Source organism: Rhamphochromis longiceps, linkage group LG7 (assembly GCF_057381845.1).
Source record: "Rhamphochromis longiceps isolate RC_006_pf linkage group LG7, R_longiceps_female_GT1.1, whole genome shotgun sequence".
Lineage (NCBI taxonomy): Eukaryota > Metazoa > Chordata > Actinopteri > Cichliformes > Cichlidae > Rhamphochromis > Rhamphochromis longiceps.
In genome coordinates this window covers 56545963-56564429 of record NC_140563.1, presented here as the reverse complement: position 1 = coordinate 56564429, position 18467 = coordinate 56545963, and positions in this window count along the sequence as shown.

The following is an 18467-nucleotide window of genomic DNA, read 5'->3' as shown; positions in this document are numbered from 1 at the left end:
CAATTCTGGCAAAAACAGAAACAAGAAAGGTGTAAATATACTGGGATTCATTCGTTGCCTTTTTAATGCTAACATTCTCACTTTTAGGGTTTCAAACGATTCAGTGAGGTGCGACTTTAGTTTATTTGAACTCACACTATTTAAGAAAAAATCTACCTATGTTTCATATATCTGTGCTCAGACATCACATCGATGGCGTTGCCATGCAGTATGGAGGATGTTTGTGACAATGAAGACCAGGGCCAGAGTGAAGGGCAGCTGCCAAAGCAGGAACCTGTGTGACAGTTGTAAATGACTGGCCCGATCGGCTCCTTGTAGTAATTATCTAAATGGGCTCATTCAAAACCTCTTCATTGTGGAATCAGTTAATTAATTAGCTGTTTCACTGACAGGATAATGGTGAGAGCATGCTAAATAGATTAGTCTGGAACTTGATTTATCGTTGCAAGGCACCCCCCACCCAACTCTGTTTATCACCACCTCTCACCCCCCTTTCTCTCTCCGTGTGTGTTTTTCTCTTGTCTTTGTAGCATCTATAGCAGCCACCCACCTACTCTCTGAAATTTCTGCAACTAGATACAAAGCTGCTGAGGTGATAAGGCAAAAGGAATTCAGATACAGCATCGCTGAGTTACAAAGAGATTTCCAGCCGGACAGGTGTTCACTTTATACACCAGCGCAAGCTGCATCCCTGATAGTTATATGGAGCACAGAAACAATGCATGGAGATACTGAAACTGGTATAGGCAGGGTTAACGAGCCAGCATGAATGACTGAGTGGTGGCATTTACTATTACTTTTACCATTGTTTAGCCTAATTTCATCTTTGTATGTAGTGCAATTTCTGTCAATTATAAAATGTATAAAATAAAATAAAATTTTACTTGAAACGTGTTTGATATGTTAGGAAAATGCCTAGACTCAAGATCGCTGTACGCTAATTTGATTGTTCTACAGCAGCACAACTGTTGTAGTCAAAGGTAGAGTGTGTATAGCAGGGAGTATATGACAGTATGTAGGTATAGCATTAAAAAAAACACACTATGCTAATGTGTAATGTGAAAAGCACTTGAGTGGTTTATAGGACCAGAGAGCACTGTACAAATGAAATCCATTAAAAGGCAGAAAGAAAGTCAGGCTAAAACGTAAACTGTGTCAATTAGTAGACTTTGGCTGTCACTAAGGCACAGGTAGGTGTGTCTATAAATACAGTAGTTTACTCGATTAAATGAATATATTTCATAGACATTTCTTAGAGTGAGTCAAACATTTTCAGTAGTATTCTTTCAACTGAAGTCCTGGTGACATTGAGGACAAAGAAAAAGAATTTGAAATGATGAGTAGTCTTAAATGCAGATTGCCATGAAAGGTCAAGAGGCTTTGGTGTTCTCTGTTTTAGGAGAGTCTTTAAAATTCTCCCACAGGAAATGACACCATCAAGATTCTCAGCAGGCAATAAAATACCTGCTGAGAATCATGATGCACATCGATGAAAGCTAAAGACTCCTTGGGTCCACTGGATAATTGGGTCATCTTCTTTGAGCTGCTCCCTTTAGTGGTCGCCACAATGGATCCTCTACTTCCATCTACCGTAGCATCCTCTTCTGGCACACCAAACCTCTGCTTGTCCTCCTTCACTGCATCCATGAATCTTATCTGTGGACATCTTCGTCTCCTGCTGCCTGACAGCTCCATACTCAACATGCTTTGCCAAATACATCCACCATCTCCTGTCTGCACATGGTCAAACCATCTCATCCTTTCCTCTCTGACTTTGTCTCCAAACTACTAAGCCTGGGCTGTCCCTCTGATGCGCTAATTTCTAATGCTGTCCTTTTTGGTCACTCCTAACAAAAATAGCATCTTCAACTCTGCCACCTCCTGTCTTTTTTGTCAGTGCCACTGTCTCCAACCCATACATCATAGCAGGTCTTACTATCATCTTGTAAACCTTCTCTTTCACTCTTGCTGCTATCCTCCTGTGACAAATCACCCCTGACACTTGTCTCCACCCACTCCACCCTGTCCGCACTCTCATCTTCACCTCTTTTGTGCACTGTCCGTTACTTTAAATGGTTGACTTCAGGTATTTAAACTTGTCCACCTTCACTACCTCTGCTCCATCAGATCTTGAGTGATGACACTAATTTCCAGAGAACTTGTTGATCCGTGGACGGTGATTTTGTGCATGTTGACCTCTTATCTCAACCGTAATCTGAGCAGGTTAGGCCTGCAGCCTATGTTACCATGACGATGTACCCTGGTGAGAAGTGAAGCACCTCCATAACCCTGAAAACCCAGAGTTAAACCTGAAGGTACCTCACTAAGTGCCCAAACTCTGGTGTTTGCAAGATGCACATGACCTAACAGTGTGGCATGCTTAAAAATCATGAATTTATTGTGTTCAACCTTTGTCTTATTTTTGGCATGTCTGAGCAATTATCTGAAGACGGATATGATTAGATTAGATTATCTTCACTGCAGCTTTGGTATTATTATGTGTCTCTCAGTTTATTCAAAACAACCACAGCTCAGCACAGAAGCTCACATTTGTCTTTCTCCAGAGCAGAAGCTCTGTAGCTTCCCTCCACACATTTATGTCAAAACCGAGGACACAAGAAAGAACATAGCCAGAAATAACCTGGTTGAATTATTTTTGGCCTGCTTGTTGGGAGTGGGGTGGAGTTTTTTTTGGTTTAATTTTTTTAAAGATATTAATCACATGCTGGGCTCCATATAAATATAGCAATTGACACAAATGTTCTCCAAGACAAAAAGATTTTCCTTTGGGGTCAGATATTAAAAAGTGCTGACTTTAATGCAGTATAATAGCATCTACAGTATCAGGTGTTATTTTTGTGCAGAGGCTGTAATGGTGCTACATCAAGACCAATTGGCTAATTTAAAGGGTCAGTTTGGTTTTTAGGACAATGACTTTCACTCATAGTTATAGTAATGTAGATAGCTCTGAGTTTTCATACAGGACACTGCAATACAGTGTCGTCGCCGCAATACAGTGCGAGTGCATACGTTTTAGGTAGTTTGGGGTGCCCAAAGCATCTAAAGCTTGCATCTAACCTTTGAATCAATTCAAAATGGATGGGGTGGCGTATGCTTTTTGGAAGTTTTTAACAAGAAATCTTTTATTGGGAGGGAGCTGATGGGTGTTGGATGAAGCAACTCTCTAATACCTTTTTTCTTTATTTCCTATAATGCTGTTTTATTTCCAAGGTGCTTGGGGTTGAGTGTCCCCAGCAGCTCGACCATAGCAAGCTCAGCAAACAGAGCAGATCTATCATTATGTCACTGAAATTGTGTTGCTAAGAAACAGCTTGTGTCCAAGTTTATCATATCCAACAATTGATATTCACAAATTCTGCAACAGGAACTAAACTTGAACAAGTGCAAAATACTCCTTTGCAGTGCATTTCACCATCTGCAGCGGCGTCATCCCTCCTTGGAGAAAGTCAGCTGAATAAGTCATCACCACATAATCACATGATGTTACACAGTTGACACATTCTATATATAGTTTCTCATATATTGTCTGTAATCCTGAAACTGTAGCTCAAGTGGACTGAACACAGTGACCAAGTGAGCCACTTAAAATAAATAAACATCATTTGTAACTGCGAGTGCTCAACCCTCTGTGAGTTTTTTTTTATTATTATTTTGAACGCAGTTCATACGAGCACATGATAGCTGTCAGAGTATATTAGCTTTTGATTTCAGCTGAACTGAACTATACGCTAAATTTAATTGCACTGAACAGAATATACCCAATACTCCGACGCAGCATCAGAAATGATAGGAGAATAATATTTCCAGTGTGACTGCGGTACAGTGCACGTAAATCACAATAGATATATACACAAAAGCAGATTGATGGATGAGCTGGAGAGATGTGTATCCAAAAAGCTCAAATAATAGTCTCATCCTGTGGATTGCTGTTTACAAAAAAAATCATTTCTCTTAATATCATCGAAAAATTAGTTGAAGTTGAAGCCACTTGTGTTTTGAATGACATGCTGTGTCAACTCTTGGGCAACTCTTGTAAAAATCCTCTAAATTAATCCCGTTAATGTTTTCACGTGTCAGCGGTGATAAGCACATCGAAATAATAATAAAAATAATAATAAAACACCCACACATCAGATAAGCACAGTGTCACTTGAAGCTCATAAAAAAAGTTCTTCTGTTGGGTGAAAAAAAAGGCAGATGTAGGTTGTAAGGGTGTGTTGTAGGTGGTGGTGGGGTGGTGGGTGAGGGATAGGATTATGGAGACACAGAAAGAGTGTGCTTAAAAAAAAGGTGTTATTGAGCGCACTGGAATCACTTGATTAATCAAGAAAGGAGAGGCAGAGCTCTCTCCTGCCGATGTCCAATCATAGCAGGAACAGCTCCGGGTGCTGCACGGCAGGCCAAATCCTCTTGTTGCTCCACCAGGAGCATGAAAGCCAGGAGGGGAGTCTCCTTTTGTCTGCACAAAGGCAACCCCAACGTGCTTTCACTATGACAAGGAATGGGAGGGCTATTTGGGGGGGGGGGGTGCTGCTGAAAAACAGCCTACAAGAGGTGCGAATAAGATGCCCATTCATCTCCTGAGCTTTACACTAATTCCCCGACCGTCTCCTTTTCTTTCCTCCGTCTGCTTCGCCACAAAACAACAAACAGCGAGAGGGAGTGAAAACACTAGGATCTAGGGGGACTTAGAGCAGACGTGTAATCCCTGCCACTTCTGACCCTCCATCGGTGTGTAAGTCCCTGACCTCCCCATTGAGGAGCTGGGATGTGTGACTAAAGGACGGGTGACCCTCCTGTGCACACATTTGCACCCACACCCACACACACACACTTAGATCCTATTGCCCCCAAAGCAGGCCCTCACTCACACACCCCACACTCCAAGCCTTTTAAAGAGCTGAGCTAAGGAATTCAGGCTTTGGAACACCTCCGCGGTGTTGAAAAGAGTGAGTCTGTGAGGAGTCTATAAGTAGGACCAGGCCTGATCGTGTTTCTTTTCTCCCACCATTTAATTCGTCTTTAGAGGCCATCTCGTTAACACGATCTTCCCTTGCTTTTTTCTTACCTCTGTCCCCTCACAGAAAGACCCCCTCCCTCGCCTCTCCATCTTGCCCAACTTCAAAGGTCCCTGCCAGCCGAGGAAAGAAAGTCACCTCTTTCTTCCATTCAGCCTCTCTCGTCTTCTTCTGGCTCCTCTTTTCTCGCTGTGGCTTTCTTTCTCTCCTCTCTCCTCTCTCCTCGCTTTTTCCCTAAAGCGGCCGCCGAGAAATCATCTCACTTACTGCCGCTGCTTTGCATTTGAAAAAAAGGAGTAATTAGCCAGAGGCAGCGAGGGGGGTGAAGATAGCCTGAGTGAAGGAGGCATTGAAGGAAAAAAAAAAGAGAAAAGGAGATGGCCCCTCCTTGCTCTCTCTCCACCTCCCCCTCCTTTGTCCACGATAAAACTCAGAGGACATAAGGCAGGATAACTGCCTACATATTTGCTGCCTACACATCCTCTGCATGTGGCACCAGTAGGCAAGTTGTAACAGATGAAAGACTCGGTCACACCTGATGTAAACTCAAGGTGGGCGTCTGAATGGCTTGGGGGGGGCCCGGAGCCGAACACGAGCCTGGATAATGCCAGAAATTGCCGTTTCAGGGGCCTAGGAGAGCTGTTTACAAGGGAACCCCTGAAATTCTTTGCAGTGGCCCTGGCTGCAGCTCAGATTTACCTTTACAAAATAAACACAGAATTACTTTTTATAGGCACTTTGCTGAGTCTTTTTCCCTTAGTGAACAAAGAGAGGCAGTAGGGAATCACATTTGTGGTTATTTTTGTGTACAAAAACTAAAAACTTAAAAAAAAAAATGTCAGACCCTCAGATTATAAAGCGCTATTCTTTCCAAACAATGTCAGAAAAACCAAAATCCTATCACGGTTATCTCACTTTGGTGTTTCATTTCAGGACACGGTGCAGTCCCTGTGGTGTTCCTTCAGCTCATTCACTGTGTGACAGTCTATTTCAATAATCTACATGCGTATAGCCATAAGGCAGAGATAGGCTCAGCCCAAGCATATCTAAAGGTGCAGTGTAATCCTGTAATATGCAGAGTAGTGAGGAAAATTCATTCTCCCCTCACACCCACTGGGGACTTAAGCCCCCCGATGCAGCTGATAGGGATCCAGTGTTATCTCCACAACACAGAACAATTTTACACACTCACTTTGCTGCTCACACACACACACACACACACACACACACACACACACACACACACACACACACACACACACACACACACACACACACACACACACACACACACACACACACACACACATGTAAAACCAGAAATCCATGCCATGACCACCTTAAACACATACACATTTGCACACAGCTGCTTCAACGTGCCATAAAAAGAAAAGAATATTCAAATGCATTAAGAACTGACTTGTTCTGTTCATATTTCTATCTGTGGATCACCATGGACCTTCAGCACACACACGCACGCACATCAAAATGAGCTGCTTTGGCTGCTCCTCTCCTCCTCATGGACATTTACCAATGTAAAATACCACAGTGACAATCAAACTGGAGTAAGATTTTCCTGCAGATATACAGCCTGCAGAAGGTAATGCTTTTCTTTCTCTTTGAAAAAAACACAGGTGGATTTTATCTGAGTGAATAAAAAGAAGAGAGGAGAATACAAGATGAGGAAATAAACGAGGAAGTAATGTTGGAGAATGGAGGAAACAAAGAAGGGGTACAGGTGTTGAGGGAATAAGAGAAGAGTAAACGAAACAAAAGGAGAACAATCATAAGCAGAGGAGAGGAAGCAAGATGGGAAGAAACTATGGGAGAGGAAAGGAAACAAGTGGAGGGGAAAGAAGAAGAAAATCAGGTGAATAGAAACACAAATTTTAAAACAAGTGGGGAAGAACAAAGATGAAAGGTAAGAAGAGTGGACAAAAGAAAGCAAAAAGAGAAGTTACAAAAAGAGAAGAAATAAAATGGGATGCTGGGACACATGAGGAAAAGAACAAGAGGAGTGGAAGCAATAATAAAATTATGAAACCAAGGGCAGAACAGAGGAAATGCAGAGGAGTTGGGAAGAATAAATGGGAGACGAAAAAGGAAGAGGAAAACAAGAGAAGAGGAGGAAACAAGAAGATACAAGAGCTGAGGAGGGGAGAAGAAACGAGAGCATACGAAAGAAGAAGAGATGAAAATTGGTGTAAATAAGAAGATATAAATCAAACAGAATGGGGAAAGAAATGAAACAAGTAGTCAGGAAAGTGGAGAAGAGGACAAGAAAACAGATGACAGAAACAAGATGAGAGGAAATGACAAAAGAAGAAATTAAAAAAAAAGAAAGTAGACGAGAAGAAATCAAAGAAGGTGAAACTGGCAGAAGCAAGAAAAGAGAGAGATGACAAGAGGAGCAGAAAGGTAAAGATTAGAGGGTGAAATGAGAGGACAGGAAACATGATGGGAGGAGAGTGGGAGAGGGGAGGCCCTAGAGAGGATGAGGGCTTATCCAGGGGAGAAGATTGGGAGACCTGGATGTTGGTTTAGTCTAGCTCTTTCTGTTTGTATTGTCTGGGTTTGTTGCTGTTGTTTGCCCAAGCTTATATGCCTATTTTATCTGGTGAAAAGTTATGTGCTCCTCTGAATCTGTCTGAATCGTTTCGCTTTTCCTGTCCTAAGCATTTCGCACTGAGCAGCTCTCCAGCTGACTATACTCTCCTGCTTTATGTTCATTCCAACAGCTTTAAATTTCAGCGATTCCCCTGGCTTGCGCCTGGATCAATATTCCTTCTGTGGTTTGTTTTCTGGCAGCTGACATAACTTGGCACACCAGCGAGGATGAGTGTTGATCCTTGGTATGGCACATATGGGCTGCAGTGTTAATTCTTAGCACTGTAGATCCTGCACTGTTGATTGTGTCCAGTGTTGACTCTGGAGAAGCGTCGCTTGTTGATTCGCTTGTGTACATCTGCTGTCAGGGCCCCCAGTGGTGGCCTGCTAAACGGGGAAGAGCCTGCCTGGCAGAGCAGGGTTGTTTGTCTGCCTCCAAACATATTGATCTCCTGCAGAAGGGAAAACATTAGCGATAGCGTCTGCACAGGCTGGGCTGGAGGTGGGTAAATAGCTTTGTCAGGTCTGGCAAGCCTTCTCTGCCTTGTAGGAAATGAATAGCAGGTGTATTTGCTGAACGTTTGGAGGAGGGAATCTCCTGCCAGGCTGACAAGGCGGCCAGGATGATGGGATGTTACAGCAGACCCCATCCTCTTTTTTGGTCGTTAATGTGTGTGTGTGTGTGTGTGTGTGTGTGTGTGTGTGTGTGTGTGTGTGTGTGTGTGTGGGAAGGATGAGGCTGGGTGTTGCCTATATAGCCACAACATATTTCCTCTGCATGTCAAAAAAATACACAAGTTATGATTTAAACAGTCTAATCAAAACTAATTCAGCAGATTTGTTTAGATGCTCAAGTTCGACCAGTTTGATGTAAAGAAATATTCAATTTGAAGGCCTGACTGCCCATGATGACTGACAAAAATCCCAGAATCTTCCTTACTGTCTGTGCATGTTGCTTCCATTTGCACATAAACAAACACACATGTGACAAGCTGACAGAGGAAAAGGAGTCCAGGATATGAATATTTAACAGTAGCCTCTTGCAGCGCAGAGCCTGCCAGTCATTGTCAAATAGGACTTAATCTTTTCAATTTCTGCGTGCAAATATTCACACTGGCCACTGTTTGTTGCCCAGATTAATGAGGCTCTCTGCCCATAATCCTCCGCCGCTAATTCAAGTGGCCGCCGATGCGGTTAGCCAGGGGAGGACGAGGTGCTGAGAACACATACATAGCTGAGATTATTTCAACCTCCCCCCCTTCCCTTCCCCCATCTCCTCTTTTTCTGCCCAGCCTTCCCACTTTGTCATGCTGAGTCCAGTCCAATTCACACATCTTCTTCTGTATGCAGCTGACCAATGGGGAAGCTTGTATATGTAAGTGGATTAATGTATAATTTATTATAATGGATATTTGAAAAGGAAATTAAGTGGGAATACAGTGAGAGCAGCTGGGGAAATATGAATGGATCTGATAACTTAATGAGAGTAAAGAAAGAATTTCACATGTTTTGTAATTATTATATAATCCGTATTTTTGCCCAAATAATCAATGGCAATCAGCTATTTTTCCCCCAGTCGGTCATAAAAGATTACATGATAAACTTATTTCTGAGAAATGTTCTCCAGTGTACAAAAAGTTGCATTCAGTTAACGCTTTCACTGAAAACTCACAACACTGAACATTTCTGGCATTCAGCTGAAGGGAAAAAAGCTATGAGTAGCTGATTAAAAGGGTTTTTTTCAGTCAGAGATGTGTTCTTGTCTGTTTTTGTGGAGTCTTTGTTGACTCGTGATGAATGTGTTCTTTCACAACTCTTGTGCTTTTGGGGGGGAGAAGCAAATATGCTTCTCTGTGATAATCACATTACATGATTTTAGAGTTGATAGAATTAAAAAAGAGACCATATCGGTTTGGGTACGCATGTCCATCTACTAGATATTATAAATCATTCTACAACTGCGTTATCACATTGAAATAGCTTAATCACGCCAGACGTCAAATGTCATTTCCTCTAGAAGAGGGCAGATACTACCAATCTCCAAACTAGCATGACTATGTAACTATTCTTTTCATCATGGCTATATTTAGCTCTAGCCTGATGTGTGCAATGTGTGCAAAATGAACAGTACATGCATTTTTTAGATCACTTGTCTGACTATGGGGTTGCTTGGAGGGGGCACAAACCAATAAAGACAAAAAACCCCATTCACAGTCACCTCCAAACCTACGGCCAGTATGGAATCACCAATTAGATTAGCAAATTTAAACCTAGAGTACATTTGCTGAGAGGAAACAGTGCTCATCCCTGCACTGCTTCCCTGCCCTTATAATGAATAACAGAAAAATTCAATTATATTTTCTTAATCTGGATTGGACATTTGTACATTAGTCTGGGGTTGCTTGGGGCAATATCATACACTCTGTATAGAAGATGGACATAGCCACTGTGACGCTTTTAGATTGTGAAGCCTCAAGTTTAGCATTTTAGCTATTGCTTGAGTGGATGACTGAGTGGGTTCACTGCTGCTATCATGATGCTTTGAAAACAAAGGTGAAGGAAGGGGGATTTCACTGCATGCTCATTGGTTAAAGAAAAGCAAATAAAGCAAAAAGTAAATTCTGTATCGTTCTCTTCTCTGATTCTAATAATGACCATAATTAACAAAATGAACTTCATGTTTTATTCATTCAGTATGACCAGGAAGTAGTTAGTGTGCTCATAAATTCATCAGAAAAGTGTTTATGGAGGTCAAAGAGCTGTTTACGGTTTATTTTTCCACAAACAACCTAGTCTTTTTGCAACTACATGTGCTGCCCCTATAGGCAATCAAAAACAATACATGTTTAAAGCATTCTGACTCATTTTCAGACTCTGGAGTTACATCCATCTTCTGAACAGTCTGTGGTTAGAAGCAATGGCTGACTAATGGCTGACTAACCATGGTGCATTCGTATGAATCTGTAATTTTAAATGAAATGATCATTTGTTTAATGAGAAACATGCTTAAAAGGTGTTTTTATCCAAGTCGGTCTATGTTAGCATAACCAATCAGCTTTAAAGCTGGGGATTTTAACATTAGTGTCTGTGGAGACCCACTCTGATTCTTATTTGAGAAACTGCAGTTTTGTACTTAACTGTGGATTTCTTTTTTTCTTCTGCCACTTGGGCACTCAGCTTCCATTTGATTGGAAAGTGGGTCAGTCCAACTCACCCACTGTCATGCCTGCTTTTAAAGATTATATCTTCTTTTCTGACATGCGCTTTGAGCCTAGTTCTCAATTCACACACAGGCTCATAAGGTAAAAGCCAAAGCAGCTAGGCTATTGTGGTTGTTAAAAACAAGATGTTACATGATTCAATAGCTGATGATGAACGCTAAAGGCTCTGTCTCCCATTCTACTTTAAAATACTCTAAGAATCACAAGTAAGCCCCCAATCTGAGAGTGAAGTGCTCTATTGGGGTAATGTAGTGCCATGAAGTCTTTAAGATAAGATGGGGCCTGATTATTCAAGACCTTGTATGTGAGGATTTTAAATTCGAGAAGCCAATATGGGAGAAATCTACTCTCTCTTTCTAGTCCCTGTCAGTACTCTCTGTGCAGCCTTCTGGATCAACTAGAGGCTTTTCAGGGAGCTTTTAGAATAACCTGATAAAAATTAGTTTCAGTAGTCCAGCCTAGAAGTAATAATTACAGAAACTAGTATATTCAGCATCACTCTGAGACAAGATGCTTCTAAATTTGGAGATATTGCAATGCAAGAAAGCAGTCCCAATATTTGTCTAATATATGCATTATGATAAGGAAAGTGACTAAAGAAAACATGTGACCAGAGTGTCAGTTATATTATTATATAGAGATTAGAGAATGAGTAAACTAAGACTCCCAGAAACTGTATAAGCCACACAGCATCGAAGACATAATAATTAAGTTATTATTCTAGTGTCTTTACGTTACCATTTAAAGCGCCTTGAGGTGACTGGTATTGTGATTTGGTATATAAATAAAACTGAATTGAATTGAATGCACACACATATTGTTATTGCACCTATTATTAAAACCAGCAACAATTATGGATGTTGTTAAACAACTGTAACAACATAATTTCATGTCTGTAAAGCCAAACTAGCCAAATTAAGGGTGTGTTTTCCTTTATATGTCATGCTTTCAGTAAGGTCCAGCAGAGAGGCAGCGATCCAGAAAGCACACCACATCATTAGTCCATATGAAAATGCAAATGCGTTATCTAATCTCTAATCTAATCAAGGTAATCTCAAGGCTTTTTCACTTACCAGCAGAAACAGTAAAGCTGGTATTGTTTTTACACTGAGCCTGTGTGTGCATGTGTGTCTGTGGACAGATTTTGTCACCATGAAATCCTTCTAATCATGCCAGATTAAAACTATTATAACCAAGATCAGATGGAAAGTAGAGATGGAATGCGTCTGATCCATAAAGAGTATACTAAGGATGGACTCTACCAACCAATTTATGGACTCCTGTTTTGAAGCCTTGAGTTGTTTTTAATCTTTGCTGTCTTACCTTTCTAAAAGCAATAATAAAGCAACAATCTGAGGCAGATGTGACCTACAATCTAATGATGCTATGCATGCCCAAGGAGTAGCAAGTAGAAATGGAGAAGTTCATAGATTCAAAACTCATCATATATACTCACTGGCCACTTTATTGGGTGCATATTTCAAGTACCAGCTTTACCATCAGAATTATCTTAATTCTTTATGGCATAGATTGCTGGAAACATTCCACAAAGCTTTTGATTACATTGACAGGATAGTATTGAGCAATTGCTGCAGATTTGCAGACTGCACATCCATGATGGGAATCTCCCTTTCTGCCACATCCCAAAGGTGCTCTGTTCGGTTGAGATCAGGTGACTGAGGAGGCCATTTGAGTACAGTGAGCTCACTCGTTCAAGGAAGCAGTTTGAGATGAGTTGAGCTTTGTGACATGGCTGGAAGCAGCCATCAGAAGATGTGTGTACTGTGGTCATAAAAGGATGAACATGGTCAGCCACAATACTCAGGTAGGCTATGGCATTTGAACAATGCACAATTGGTGCTGTTCTTACCTGAGAGGAGTGACCCAGTGTGATCATCTGCTGGTTCATCTGCTGTGCCTTTCCATTAGCTGTGTGGTCATTCTCCTCTGACCACTGATGGCCACTCACTGAATATTTTCTCTTTTTCAGTTTATTCTCACTAATCAGAGATCAGCATTTTCTGAAATATTCAGACCAGCCTGTTTGGCACCAAGAATCATGCCACATTCAGTCTTTTAAATCACCTTTCACCCATTTTGATTTTCAGTTTAAGCTTCAGCTGGTCATCTTGACCATGTCTAGATACCTGCATTGACTCGCTGATTTGATATTTGTTTTAAAATGCAGTTGAACAACTATACATATTAAAGTATATGGCATATGTAAATACAATCAAAACCTTCCTGCAATCAGATTATTGCTCCCCTGCTGGCCATTTGAAAGATTGCTGGTTCTTAAACCTTTATTCATCAGTATTTTGTTTTTTTTCCAGTGTCCTTTTCTATAAATTGATATAATGAAAATCTAAAGAATATGTCTAATGGTGTATGTATATGATGTGATTAAAGCCAATAATGATGAAGATTACCTTTAATAAACCTTTTTTAATAAAGCTTTATGGCCAGTATGGCGAATAGGACTAGTCACGATGATCAAAACCTAATCTTAAGCAGATATGGGCACCTTTTGAATTGTTTGGAAAATCTTGAACCTGTCATTTAACAGGATATAAGATCAGCTTTCTATCTGAATATATCTGAGGTAAAAATAGAGGCAACCAACAGTCCAACGAATGCTAAAAGAATAAGGCAAAATGTAGAAATGCTTGCCCACTAAAAAATATTAAAACAAAAGCCAAAAGGTAAAGGTTTTCATATGTCAGTCTTACCTAAGTATGGAGAATGCAATGAGAACTGCTAATTTCACTTTATTTTGCTGAATGTAGATTACTGCCGCAAAAAAAATAAATAAATAAAAATCCAAGCAATTTTCATGTGATCTAACAGTATCGTCATTCTTTGTAGTTCATACAGTAAATGTCAACTGGTGATCCTGCTGTGGGCAGTCCAGATAGCTTTCTGACCCTCGTGATCCTTCCTCAGGGTGACTCAAATGAGGTTAAAGGTCCATGTCTCTCTCTGTCTCACACATACACATGCACACACCTCACTCCCACTACCTTGGAGGTGCAAACCATTCTCCAAGTCAGCTGCTTCCCACTCTTTATTTCCTCCAGTTTTTTTTCTCTTCACAGGAAATGCCAACCCTCTCTCCTCTCCTCTCTGCTCCTCTCTTCTCTCCTCTCCTCTCCTGGTCACTACCCAGAGCTCTTTAACTAAAAGCACCTTCAATGCATCGCTTGGTCCATTAGTGTTGCCAGATAGGGGAGGTTGGATCCTGGCGGCTATGTGTGACCCTACTCTGATTAATAGAGTAGGTGAGGGCAAAGGTGCAATGCACACCCCCATTCATTACTTCATTAGGATGGCCCACAGTGAAAGGTGATCTCCCTCATTATATCTCAATGAAGGGGACTGAACTCGGCACAGTGTGAGCCATCCAGTCAGGCTTTTACTCTCTGCAAATGCCCAGAACCAGCCACCTGTCTTTTTACTCTGTTCCGCATAAAGTCACACCACTTTACACCATGGTTGACTGCGGGAAAGAAATTCAACCTGATGAACAGTTGCACACATCAACTTGTGACTCCTGCTCACCTGGAGCTGAATAATGCCCTAATTATCCATTCACAAGAGCCACGTAGCATTCCGCGTCAAGTTTGTGCATATTGTTTGTCTGTATGCAGAAACACGGGTGATTTAGTGCCCACGGGGTGAAAGGTGAATCTGTTTGTTTGAATTACTCCTTTATTCCGAGTAATAGAGAAGGTTATATTTGTGGGCTGTGTTTGTTTTCCTTGATGATACTTTCCAATTATTGCCTGTCCTTTCAAACAGAGCACATCCATTCATACAGTATGAGTGCAGATTCCTGCTGAGCACAAAAACACACAAAACTAATTCCAAGTGCTTCTTTCAAAACAAATTCTTTGCAGTTTTAATTGAACAGAAAATTTGAAAGGTGTATGAGGGGAAAATATAACGATCGTATTTAGGGACTAAAAAACACCAAACAGCAAAACAGCAAAATGAAGCCATGCGAAATTCACAGGGGGGAAGATTTTTCTGACTCTAAATGTTAATTCTGTACTGCCTGGTCTGAGTTCTGAGGCTTCGAATAATGCGCATGTTCATTTTTCAATCTTTTTAAATAGTTCAAAAAAGGCATATTATAAAGATGTATTGTGTCCTACTTGTATTATCTATGCCTCAAAGCCCGGCGTAGCTTCTTACTTAGAGCATAGTCCTCATTTTCTCGGAGAAAAAAATGGCTAAATTACACGAATAACTGACTTTACTCCAGAATTATGTGTTCTTTCATTTTAATGAAAAGGATCACTGGATTTTACAACGAGCCAACCCTATATATGCCATCGTTCTGCCAGAAATACTCACTAGACCTATAAATATGTATGAATACAGTCCTCGGCATTTATTGTCTTTTTGCAAAAAGCAAACAAACAAAAAAACTACTATCGAGCTTTTATTAAGCAATTTAAAATAGTAATTCAACTGAAATTACACACAGCCTGTGCTACACATACACACACAAATACATAAATATACATGTGGTAGTTTAATGGATCTTAATGGTTTATTTCTCAGTTGGAGGAAAATACATGTGTATGACATACATGCAGACAATTTTCACAACAAATTAACCACGTGGAAGTGGAAACTTTGAATTTCAGATTTTGAGAGTTTGTTTTTTTTTTTTTTCCAGTTGAGATTGTTGGCCAAACCAAAGCCATATCTTTTTAATAAGGACTCAAAGACTTATACATGCTCTTATTATGACAAGGCTGGATTACTGTAATTGTTTGTATATAGGTTGCTGGTACAAAACGCTGCTGCTCGCCTTTTAACTGGGATGAGAAAACATGAACTCCAGCTTTAGCATCACTTTAACTGGCTTCCTGTCAATTTTATGATTCATTTTAAGATTTTATTGATTGTTTTTAAGACCTGATCTTATTCATGTCCACACTCTTGTCAGAGGTGGCTGAACTTTTTCAATTGCTGCCAAAGTCTCGGGAATGCCTTACCATTTCATAATCGAATTGCTCAAACTGTTTCTACTTTTAACTATTTGCTCAAGACTTATTTCTACTCTCTGGCCTTTAATTCGAGCTAAACCTTGACATATGTGTGTGTTTTTTTAAGACCTGTGAAACGCTTTGCTTGTTGTTTTAAATGTGCTATACAAAAAAACTATACAATACTCTACAAATAAGCATGACCTTTTCCACACAACAACTTAAACGAATGCCCTGAAAGAGAAACTTTTCAAAGGTATGCTAAGAAATATGACAAGTAGCCCTTAAAACACAGAATGTACATGAAAGATTGACAGAGCATCTGGGTCTGATATTATTTACTTTACCTTTATGATTTGAATATCTCAATTAGTATTTTCAAATCATAGTTAATATAACATGATGTATGTTATATAAATTATATTCGCTATTAGATGAATAGCGCACAGTATTTTTTTTAGGGTGGGCCTACTGTAGGATTGACAAGTCACTGTTAAATGAGTGTTTGGTGTCCTTGATTTCTTTGTTAGATCTACTCGTTACTTCTGAGATCTGGTTTCCCAAAAACAAGATGGTGACAGACAAATTGCTCAAGTAGAGGCTTCACAAACCAGTGGATGACATTACATCCACTGGTTTGTACATCTATCTTTTATATAGTCTATATTTAACACTGTCAAACATCACATATGATGGAGTCAAACTGACTCAGTAATGTCAGTTATACAGCAGTATCTAAAGTTGGCTAACATTAGCCACCACAATTTAAACTAAAAAAAACAAAAACAAGTAAGGCTTTGGCAGCAAATCCTGCGGGAAAGAATTCAGACTATGAATGAATTCAAGGTGGCTTTTCTGAGAGACTGAATGTGATGTTCTTTTTCTTATTCTCGTACTTATTTTTAAATAATTGATTGTGTTAATTTATTTAAGAACCAAGACCGAGTGGTAGATTTAAAAATAACAATGCCCCCGGTGATGCGTGTCAAGCACGTGTGCATTCAATTATGCAATCTTATATGCACATAGGTGCATACATGCTTGAATATGAATTTATCTGTGAGGGCAGGGTTGGCTGCCTCCAGTGGGATAGAGGTGTTGGTGGTGCCGAGCAGGAGGAGACAGGAGCAGGGAAGATAGAGGGGAGCGAGAGAGTCCCTCAGGCGTGTCCGGGCTCTGATGGCTCCCCTGACAACCTCCTCTGTAATGGTCTCCCTCTCTCTCTCTGAGTGCTGTGAAATTGCAGGCCGGCGCTCTACAGCTGAGGACTCAGAGGAGACAAACGGCCTTTTAATTCAGAGCGCAGAGAGGTGACGGAGAGGGAGGCCCTAAGGGAGGGCTACCAATCAGACATCCATCATACTAACCTCTCCCCTGGGACTGGCCCTGCCAAAGAGGGGCCCTGGAGGTGGTCTTGAGCGTACATGTGCGCGCGCCTTTGGGGTTGGGGTGACACCGCATGCATAGGAGGGAGGTAGGAGAGGGGAGGAAGCGGTCTGCTCAGGTGTCTGGGCTGCGATGGTGCAGAGTGGAGGGGAGTGGAGCATTGAAGATGAGGTCTGAATTTGGGTGTGAGGGCTGAATTTCTTTCCCCCTCCCCATGTCTCCCATTTATTTATGTACCTGTTCTAGATTTATATTCCCATCCACCACTTCTTCCCTTCAATTTAAGACTTCATTTCAGCTCGCAGTGCAAAGCAAGCACCTAAAAAATGATCCAGCTGCTTCAACCTGATGGGGTGTTTGCCTGTTTTTAAGAACATTTTCATAAATTTAATCAGCACAAACACGTAGATTCTTCAGTGCTGTAGGAACCGAGACTGAAGAAAATCCCAGGTTCAGGGTTTGTGGACATTACTTGTGTTGTTTAAATTATCGCCTTTATTCCTCCTGCATTATGAATAAAACAACGGAGAGGGAGAGACCTGGATGCTGCACGGCAGAGATATTTTATGAAGACCTCTCAGTAAAGAAAGGTGACTGATGTTCAAACCACTTCAGATGTTGGTCCTTGAAAAATATGTGTTGTGATGGTCTGTCAGCCTGCATAAACAGTTGCAACGCGCAAACAAACCCCACCCTGTCCTTTAAAAACAAACTAATAATTTCAGAAGTAAACATGTTATTATTAAACGCTTCATCCAAATTTCTATTTAATTATTCTCGTCTGATTTTGAAAGGTATTCCAATCTTTTTTATGCGCTGAATGACAAAAATCAGTCCTTCAGCACTTTACCATGCACAAAGCCTTTTTTTATGCAGGCAAAAAGACAAAAAGGGGGATTTTATTGCTAAACTTTGTATGTGATGAAAATAAATTCCAGGGTGCAGGTAAGTGAACTTTACTTTGTCTTTCATTTTTTTCATTCAAAGTTAATGTTTTATTAGGACATTTTTGCTGCTCTGTTGGTGGGCTGCTTTTTAAGTTACTTTATAAAAGACAAATGTGTGTTTTGCCATTAGCTAAATGAGGTGATATGACTGCTGTCTGCACGACAGTGGAGAAGGAAGCAATTAAGGATCACAAAGAATGCGTCCTTAAATTTGATGCCACGTGATTGTTAGTAAGGTCAGCTGATTCTCACTGGGGGAAAAAAGGGAAG